The sequence below is a fragment of the Schistocerca piceifrons genome, chromosome 2, assembly GCF_021461385.2.
Source record: "Schistocerca piceifrons isolate TAMUIC-IGC-003096 chromosome 2, iqSchPice1.1, whole genome shotgun sequence".
Classification (NCBI taxonomy): domain Eukaryota; kingdom Metazoa; phylum Arthropoda; class Insecta; order Orthoptera; family Acrididae; genus Schistocerca; species Schistocerca piceifrons.
The window spans coordinates 290,747,278-290,757,576 of NC_060139.1; positions in this window are offsets into that span (position 1 = coordinate 290,747,278).

Below are 10,299 nucleotides of genomic sequence, written 5' to 3' on the forward strand. Positions count from 1 at the left end.
CCTTGAAAACAGCATGCCTTAAACCCAAGGTCTTTTATCTGTACGTGGACAATACTTTACCAGTCTGGCCGCACGGTGAGGACACTCTAATCGAATTTCTCAATCATCTGTACAGGATATATGAGAACATCATTTCCCAATGGAATTGGAAGAAAATGGGTGCCTACCCTTCCTCAATATACTGATAAAGAAGAAAACGGACGGCACACTGTGACAATCGGTCTACCGAAAGGAAACACACACAGACCTGTATCTCAACGCCAACAGCTGACATCATCCAGCGCAACAGTAATCCATGCTCACTACCCTTGTCCGCAGAGCTCATGACATATGCGACAAGGACAGTTTAACTACTGAGATTCAGCACTTGAAGAATACCTTCCAGAAGAATGGATACACCCAAATGCAGATTAGACATGCTCTCAAGATGAGCAAGAAGAAGAAGGAGGAGGAGGAGGAGGAGGAGGAGGAGGAGGAGGACCTTCAGGAAGAAGAGAACATCAAAGGTCTGGCGTACCTCCTGTACGCAGGGCCGCCCACGGCCATGATTGCCAGGATACTGGAGAAGAACAGAAAAATCAGAAATATGCTGGGCTCAATGAAGGACAACTTGGGTCTAAGAACACCAGGTGTCTATAGCATTTCCTGTGAATGTGGGAAAAAAATATATTGGACAGATGCAGCGTTGCATAACACAACGCATTTCTGAACATGTGAGAAGCGTTCGCCTCAGACAAAAAGAAAAATACGCGGTAATGGAGCACAGCTTACGCGAAGAACACACATTTCAATGTGAAGAAACCAAGAGGCAGTGGAGATACGTGTCAGTGATAACCTGGTCAACTGGGATAGTGGCTTCCAGCTCAGCACCGCATGGAACACAGAACTATCAAGAATAAGACGAGGGCGCACCTATGGAGGCAGGTCGGTGTGACAGATGGAGTAAACAGGTTGCACTGAGACAAGATGCTAGGACCCAGCGGACGTGAATCCGCTCACCCCTCCCCCCCGCCCCCCCTCCCCACCACGCGCCGCGGCGCTGTTTCCGCTGGCGCCTGATTGGCCTGACTGGTGCTGTGGATGAAGAGAAGCCCGTAGTCCAGCAGCTATAAAGATCCAGACGAGACGTGAACCTGACACTTTGCCTGAAAATGATGGCAAGTAAGAAACTTGCTGAAATGTTGCTGAAGAACAATGCATTGACTCGGCTGTCAACCCGGTAAGATTTTATCAACTCAGGGATATGTTTCCAGAATGAGGGATATGTTGCTTGTATTAAAGCTGAAAACTTACCTCTATTTCTAATTCTGTTGTGAGATGTGTGAATTTTACATTAACCTGTCCCTCATGTTGTATTCATTTGTTACTGCACTAAACCTATCAAAAAGGCCCAACCCTATTATGATCCAACACACACAGAAATTCACATTAATAGAGCCCTAACACATTTATCTACTGTTGAAATTATTTACCTGTTTTAAGGCTCAGTTCAGAAATGCAAACTAGATGTGATTGGCATCAGTGCCAATGTGGAGTCTGAATATGTTGTAAAATCAAAAATTTGGACCACAGACCAAGAAGATGCCTCATCAAAAATGTGCTGCTAGTCTATGTGCTGTGGACAGCTTTATTGTTAACATTATCATTATGCAGATTAAACAGTATTTTACTGTTATGTCTTATCACAACTGTTCAATATTTAATATATCTGTGCTAAACACACAATCAGACAAATGTGTATAAGAAAAAGTAGCACCAGGGAGCTCCATGAACAATCTACAAACCTCCACATATTTTCTCCATAAAGCAGACCAGAGTCGTTTATAGTGCCCGTGATGCTGGCAGGAAGGTAGATGAATTGGTGTCTATTGCAGTTGTTATGATGTAGCATTCACAGTCACATTTATATAGCACCACTAAATGGATCTTGAAGGAAGGAGTACGAGTTTCTTGCAAAAATATGTGGTTGGTTTATATACACCAGATCTACAAACAAGTGTTCTCAGAGTTATTTTAAACCATAAAACAATTAACAAGGTTCTCTGTGAAGCCAATAAACTACAACTGGCTATTCATATTCTACTTTAGCAATGAATGTAGCCATGTAGAGAGTTAACAATGACACTTAAGAAGAAAAGCAAAGGTTACTCAGTAATATTAAGACTGCAGTTAGCGTCATCTCTAACCCTAGAGAAATATGTAAAGCATTCAATAAGCATCACTGCCAACACACTACTCAAACTGATGCACGAATGTCCTGCCCCCTCCTGATCAGACCTCAAGCTGTTACCAGGTTCATTTGTTTGATCTAGTCTCACTAGGTGAGATCTTCAGTACTATAAAACAAAAACCAAACTCTCATGTGGTTTTGAAGGCATATCTGATAACCTGCCCAGAGAATTCTGTCATCAAAAGACTAAAATGTGTGTACTTTGCATGTTCACACTCATATTTCATTCCATTTTTGGAGCATCTCAGCTCAAGAAGTGTTCTGTATGTGAAGAACATAGCAGTATATGGCACATGGGAGTTTTACATAACACAATTTATCTAAAACAAAGTTGGAGAGATAAAAATTCAGAAAAAGTAATAAACTTCACGACTTTCTATATAGCAGAACAATTAATGGTTGAGTAAAATTAAATGAGTGTCGTGTAAGTGCTTTTTACAGCAGTTCATTACTTATGAACACAAAAATAAAAAAAAAGAAATTCAGATTCCAGTAACTGTGGTAGAACAGCTATGCACTGTTTTATTTTAAGAAATAATGAAAGTTTGCTGAAGCATTTCTTTTGGGGTGTTAATTTATGTGTCACTAAGTTTCATCTGAATGCAAACCCACTCAAAATTATGAGTCTTCAGTTATGTAAGCAACAAGCCATTCTCCAAAGAATGCATCACAATGATATAGGATTTTTCACCATAATACAATGAAGAATTGCTTAACATATACATACAGAATATATAAATTTATTTCATAAAACATTAAAATTATACAGTGAAATACGGATTAATCTGTCAGACAATGGGTTCTATAAACAAGGATTAGGATTTTTCATCACAATACAATGAAGAACTGCTCAAAATATACAGAGAGAATACATAAAGTTTATTTGCATAAAAACATTACAGTTATACAGTGAAATACGAATTAATCTGTCAGACAATGTATTCTATAAATAACAGACTGCCTTTACATAATCTGAATTATTTTTATTCTTTAAATGTTCATCACAATAGCAGTGCATTTAATTATGTGACTCTATTTGAATAATGAGTAGACAATCTTCAATGTTTTATTTGACATTAGTAGACATATCAGTTTTTACCAGAAGCAGATCGCTGTATGTCTATCAATGACTCACCACTTCTGCTCTACAGTATTAGTGGCCCGCTTTAATCCTAAAGTATTTACGTTCTACAAGAACTTTCCTATAACATTTATACTACACAGTTTCTTTTATAATCCACATTATCAGATATTTCATAGAAGCATTGGGATCAGCACAGATTCAGCAGTATTACATCAATACCACCATGTTGTTTGTAAGTAATAAGGAATATGCAATCGTAAACAGACTGGAATAACTTTATTTCTTAGGAGAGAAACTGAAAATATCAATTAGTGTCACAGTTGGTATTACAATAGTACTCTCTCTGATATTATTCCATGTTATTCAAAGTTTTCCAGTCAGCTGAGCAATTTTCACTAATCACAGCAAGTGTAATAAAGCAAGAATAGGATTTGTAGTCAACATTGAAATATAAAAATCACTTAACAAACAAGTAGACTGCGCAGATCCCCAGAGCTACTACAAATAAACGAAACACCAATAAAAACACAGCCAGAAAATATAAAACCACCAATGATCCATGAAGTATGAAGCTTAAACAGCACAAAAACAAAGCATGTTAAGAATAGTAAACATTTGCAGAACTGTGCAAACATGCCTCAGAACCAGCAAAGGAATGACACCAATGCATGGTTAAAATCTGGAGTAAAGAACTACCAGAACATTGGACTGTAGCTACTATATGTATGTGACAAAACCATTCTAGTCTAGTCAATTTTGTACAATCACTGTAGACATTAACTTGGACAGAAACTAAGAGATTACCAAGGAGTTTATAGACCCTGGAGAATCTAACAGGAATATATTATTTTGAAATTAGTAATGGATGTCTACAAAAGATGACAGCAAAAAGGAGTGAAAACCTTTGAAGGCCTCACGAAAGCCTATGAGGACACCCTTATCTTTTAATATTGGATATGCAAACAAACTTAGGACTCCATCCAAAATTAGTCAAAACTATAATATTAACCTTTACATACATACAATATGGAGTCAAATCCAGGAAAACTTTGAACTGTTAATGATTAAAACAGGGTAATGGTCTATTGCCACTACTCTTCAGCTGTTTGTAATACTTAATAAATAGTACAACAAAAATCCGAAGAAAATACAAATTCAAACCAAGAAATATTAAGCACTTAAATTGCTTGGGGTTTACAGTCTGTTCAGCATTACTTGCTGATATAAAGTCCACAGAACAAGTAAGAATAAAAAATATATCACAAAATCAGGATTCTTGAAAGGAATGTGATAGTAAAAGACACTAGTAAAATCCCTGTAAACATAAAAGTGAAAGTAGTGAATCAATTTGTATCCTGTGAAGCAATTTGAATATCATATTTAGGAGAAATCATAACATACAATTTGAACAGAAAATCTCCTTGGCAAGAAAAAACCAATACAATTATAAAGGCTCAAATGCTAATATGGTCTATATACAAAAGAATATCACTCTGAACAAAATTATGACAATGCGGTGTTTCACCCACAGAACATACACAAGTTAAACTTTTTAAAAGTATTTTAGATACTTAGAACTTGTAGATAATACTGCCAGACAGAATTCCTATAATTGAGATAGCTGAGCTCCAACCAAGTACTTAACAGTTACATTATAACATTCTTTAACATTACGTGTTTTGTAAAGTAATCACTCAATCTGGAAAGCCTTTAACTGATTGTTTAAAATTGTTACTTCCCTTTATATTGCTTAGCTGTTGATTGTGCTGGGATAGCCTCTATTCTTTCTCCACTGTCTTTTCAATTGACTTCCTTCACTTTGAGCTTCCGTGTGTAGTTCGTGACAGCACTTCATAACATTGACATCAGTGATATGATCAACAGAAAAAGGAATACAAATGTATTGCAACCTCAGACTTAATTCTTAGACACTGAACATTAATCCCTCAAATTTGAAGTTACTAAAACTGTTAACAACCAGAGTGTATAATTTTATCTGATATGTGTTTTACTTACATTTGTTCCCATATGATGGTGATGGGGCATCTGGTGCTGCTTTTACATTTGCAACTGTGCTGCAGTCATGTTCCTCTTGGCCACACCAGTTCTATCACCTCTATTGTAGAAGCCTACTGCTAGTTCTTCAGCTGGTGTATCATTGTTCATATGTTCATTTATCAGCCATTCTGCACGTTTACCATGCAATTTACTTCATCAAAATACAACTTGTCTGGATCAGAAATTTAAATACACTCAAGAGAATTACAAGTTATTTGTATATTAAGCTTACATCAGTAACATTTACAGAATATAAATGTAGCAAAACAATGAAATAATGCAGTTATTGCATGTACCTTCGTTGTCTTCTAACTCCAAGTTATCTTCCACAGTGAGATTGTGTAGCACACTGCATGTTCGAATGAAGTGCACCACCTCATTCACGTTCCTCAATTTTAAATGGTACAATTGTCCAAAACGATGTTTTAACAGCCCAAAGCAGTGTTCTACCACCCCCCTGTTTCATGAGAGAGCCATAATAAAATCACATGGCACTTTGGACAAATGCCCAACCTTTTACGTTTTAAAATAACGACCCTTACAAACAACTAAAATTTTTAATATTGTTAAACAACTTGCTAGTTTAAATGAGCCTTGGGAAAAAATTCGACAGTACAAGGTTCGAAATATACTTAGTTTACTTGGTGACTGAATGGAAATTTAATATTGGGTTTCTGTCTGGTATCATCCTCATGATTGTTCAAAATATTTTTAAGTAAGCTGTCAGGACTGTAATGTACAATACAATGCCTGAAACGTTATTATTCCGAGAATGCTGTCGGTTTCTACTTAACCCGACCATAATTTCCCTGTGAAAATACCGTGACCCCTGAAAAGCTGTGATTAGCAGTTTATTAAATACTGTAACATGTGTGGACCAGTAGGAAAACCCAACTCTACCTAAATTTCTTGTACAAATTACAGAGAAGTATCAAGTCAACCCTCAATTACCGTAATTAATGTGAAAGCTCTGTGGTCTTCATTATCTGATGTTCGATGTAATAAGGCCCTTTTGACAAAACGTTTTGATACTGGGCATGTTTTACATTTTTAAACACACGTTTATACGAAAAGAACAAAGCTGACTATCTAATAATGTATGAAGTACACTTCACAACAGTTTAAAAATTTTAGTTATTTATTTATTTAGTCACTTTTTTGGCGAAAAAAGAAGAAGAAACCAACTCTCATTTGTCTCATTTATTGTGTTGCAGCCTGCACGAAATCAAAGTTCCCACTCTGTGCAATCAAATAATACGTGGCATTGTAAATTTTATATTAAACCTCTTAACTAAGCTTTTTTCCTTCTTCGAGGAAAGGTTATTTTTATTTTATGTTGCAAAAAATTGTGTGCGTGCAGATATAACAGCGGTGTATACACAAATGACGACACACCACATCAGGTGCCAACAGGACTACTTAAACTTTGTAATCTGTCTCCTCTGCCCATAGAAACTGCTAAAATGTTGTAAGAATAAGTGGGACAAGAATCGATACAGTGTACCTCACTGCAAGAAATTGCAAAAATTATTTGCTTTTTATAATAGAAAGACAGTTTCAAAATATTCAGAACATATTTGCGTCCCAGCTAAAATTCCGACGACGCAGGAAACAGAAGCCAAAACAGGGACTGCCCCGATTTGTTTACGAGATAAATTCCAGGAAGCAGGTGTGCTTCTGCTGTTCACTGACAACAGAGAAACAGGCGACAATGAAATTAAATTATTTTGCATTGTCGTTCTTTCATAGCACAGTTACGTCAAGTAATCCGCATCGCCCCGTGTTTAAAGCATAAATCTTTGTGCTTGTGTGCCGTGTTTAAAGTAAAGAGCTTTGTGCTCGTGTGCGGTGTAGTATGACTGAAACTGGACACAGTCTTTCTTCCTTTCCTTGTACAACTTTTTCTTTTGTTTTGACTGTTGGTTGACGATTTTGTAAATGCCATAAAACGAATCACAGTGAAAAAAGCAAATGTCCAAAATTAAGTTGGGCGGCATTTCGGAAATTATCGAAGGAAAGGCGAAAACGAGAAGCCTATGTTCTAACAATGCTTGTCAGAGGAGGTTAATTTTTCGCAAAAAATGTTGCTGCTTTGACTTCGAGTTCAAGAAGTACAGATGATATTTCTGGCACTGCAGCTGTTGTAAAAGAAGTTAATACAGACAAATAAAAGTTAAAAATGAAGAAAAGCAGATTGTTCCTGATTTCGAGTTTCACCAAAAAACTAAGTGTCGAGTCAGACATTACAAAAAGAAATGACCTCGTTAGTGATGATCCTGCAGAATGTTGTGTCAATGAATTAACAATCGACATCCTCTTTACAATGTGGCATTAATCAGAATTGTAACAGCGATTTTTCTAATTCGAGAAGATCAATAGGCCATAAAACCAGATATTTGACCAAAAATGTATTTTACCATAAACTTTTAAATAATGAATCTACTTTGCGTGATTTTCTAGTATACTCCTGTAGCACCGGTGCTGTTTTTTGTGCACCATGTAAATTGTTCTGAGGTAAGACCACGATTGCTACTAATGGTATGGCAGATTGGAAAAATATTTCTAATATTTTATCTCATCATGAGAATTAACTTGAACACAAAAATTCTGAGTTATCACTCGTAACAAGAAAAAAGTCAGTTGGAACAATAGATAACCATTTCGAGTCATATGTTGAGACAGAAAAAATGCACTGGAGCAGTGTGTTGAAAAGGGTGTTTGCAATAGTGAAGAAGCTAACATTTTTCTTGCAGAGCACATTGAACGATATGGAAATCCAGGGCAGGAACATACAAGTTATCTTTCTTCAACAATCTGTGATGTAATGATAGAGCTTTTTTCTGAACGAATAAAAAGAATTATCATAAGTGAAATAAAACAGGCCAAATCTTTCTCTATAATAGTAGATTCTACTGCTGTCATTTCACATATTGATCAATTATCTTTCATATTATGATATGTGAACCAGAACGGGGTATCTGTTGAACGTTTCCTTCTGTTTTTACCAAACCCGGGACACAAGCCTGAAAACTTAGCTGAGGCCATACTAAAAGTCCTGTCTACAAATTCCACTGATATTACTGACTGTAGAGGCCAGTCATATGACAATGTCAGGAACCTACAATGGTTTGCAGCACCCATTACAGATCGAAATCCGAAAGCGCATTATGTGCCTTGTGCAGCACATTCTTTGAATTTAGTCGACACTAGTGCTGAAAGCTGTTGACGGGAAGCATGTTCATTTTTTAATGTAGTGCAAAACGTTTATAAGTTTTTCTCTGCTTCTACATAATGCTAGGATAAACTTCTTTCTTTCATGAAACCAGAAACCAAATCGGTAAAAGTTTATCAAAAAGATGTTGGTCAGCAAGAAAGGAAGACTGTGTAAGTCTATGAAAACTGGGAGGGCGTTATCAATGACCTCACACATATTGCCAATAATACATTTGGGAAACCACTTGTGCGAAATGAGGCTTCAGCTTTATTGAATAAACTCAGCACACTAGAAATAGTTTTGGTGACGACAGTTTGGAAGAACATACTCCAGAGATTTAATAGTGTAAATCTGCAATTGCAAAGTGTAAATATTGATACTAAAATAGTGAATGAATTATATGAATCACTTGTAGGATTTATTGCGTCTATTCGTGGCATGTTCGTCTATTATGAAAAGAAATCCATGGAGATTGTGGCTGATAAAGACTATGAATGCACCTATAAAAGATCACAGAAACGCAGTCTTCATGATGACGAAGAAGCGCACTCTGAAGAAGTTTTTCTGACTGGAAGGGAAAAATTTAGAGTCAAAACATTTCTGTCAGTACTCGACAACTTGTACGCCGAATTAGTGAGGAGAATGGAAAGGTATCGAACACTGTTGGGCTCCTTCACAGTTTTCAGTAATGTTAAGAACAGGTCACCTGACGATATTGCTGAACGTGCAACATAACTCCAGGCATCGTATAACACAGATTTAGGGCCTTCCTTCCCTAGTGAATGTGTACATTTCGCGAAACTTTTGAAATCTTCTCAGATTTGTGATATACCAATCGAAATCAGTAAATATTTAAGAAAAAGAGATGTTACAGTCCGTGTTCCCGAATGTTGACATTGCTCTTAGATTATTTTTATGTATGGAACTTTCAAATTGTTCAGCAATACGCTCGTTTCTGGCTCTTAAAAGACTGAAATCGTACCTACGTTCTACGTTGTCTGAGGAGAGACTGAATGCCTTGTCCATTCTTCACATCTAAGCCGACTTCCTAATTGATAACCATCTGACCTATGAAGATATGATCAACGCGTTTTCTGCCGTCAAAGCCAGACGCAAACTTTGCTGACTGGTGCGTTTGTTTATTTATTCATATTAGTTCTAAAATGTGATTACGGCACATTCATAGGATTTACGTACTACATATTACCTGTTTATTTTACAATTGCCGATGGCAGGACGCGGAACTAAAACTCGTTTACGTACAGACGTGAGGGAAGGCGCCCGACAATACTAAACAATACCCGAATGACCCAGGCCGCTCGGCGCTGTATATTCAAGTCATACTGATACTGTAGTTTATTACAGCTGATGCGTATTCTTAGCGTCTGCTGAAATGTGTAGTTACCGCGGAAATATTGTTATCAGAGTAAGCTCAGATGAAAAAGTCTTTATAAATAACGTAGTTGAGTTCTGTCGATAAATATGTAAAAGATTTGCTAATAGTTAGAAAGAGCTATGGTGAGAGCAGTAGTTGCAGTGCAAAACTGTTCAGTCCTTACATGGATTATTGGTATTGTGTACACATATTATACAGCATCTAGCTACACAGATCCTAATGCTTTACATGTTAACTATTATATTATAGAACAAATTTGATTTTTCCACACTAGTCTGTAAAATTATGTAATAGCAAATCCAGTTGTGTGTTTGTTC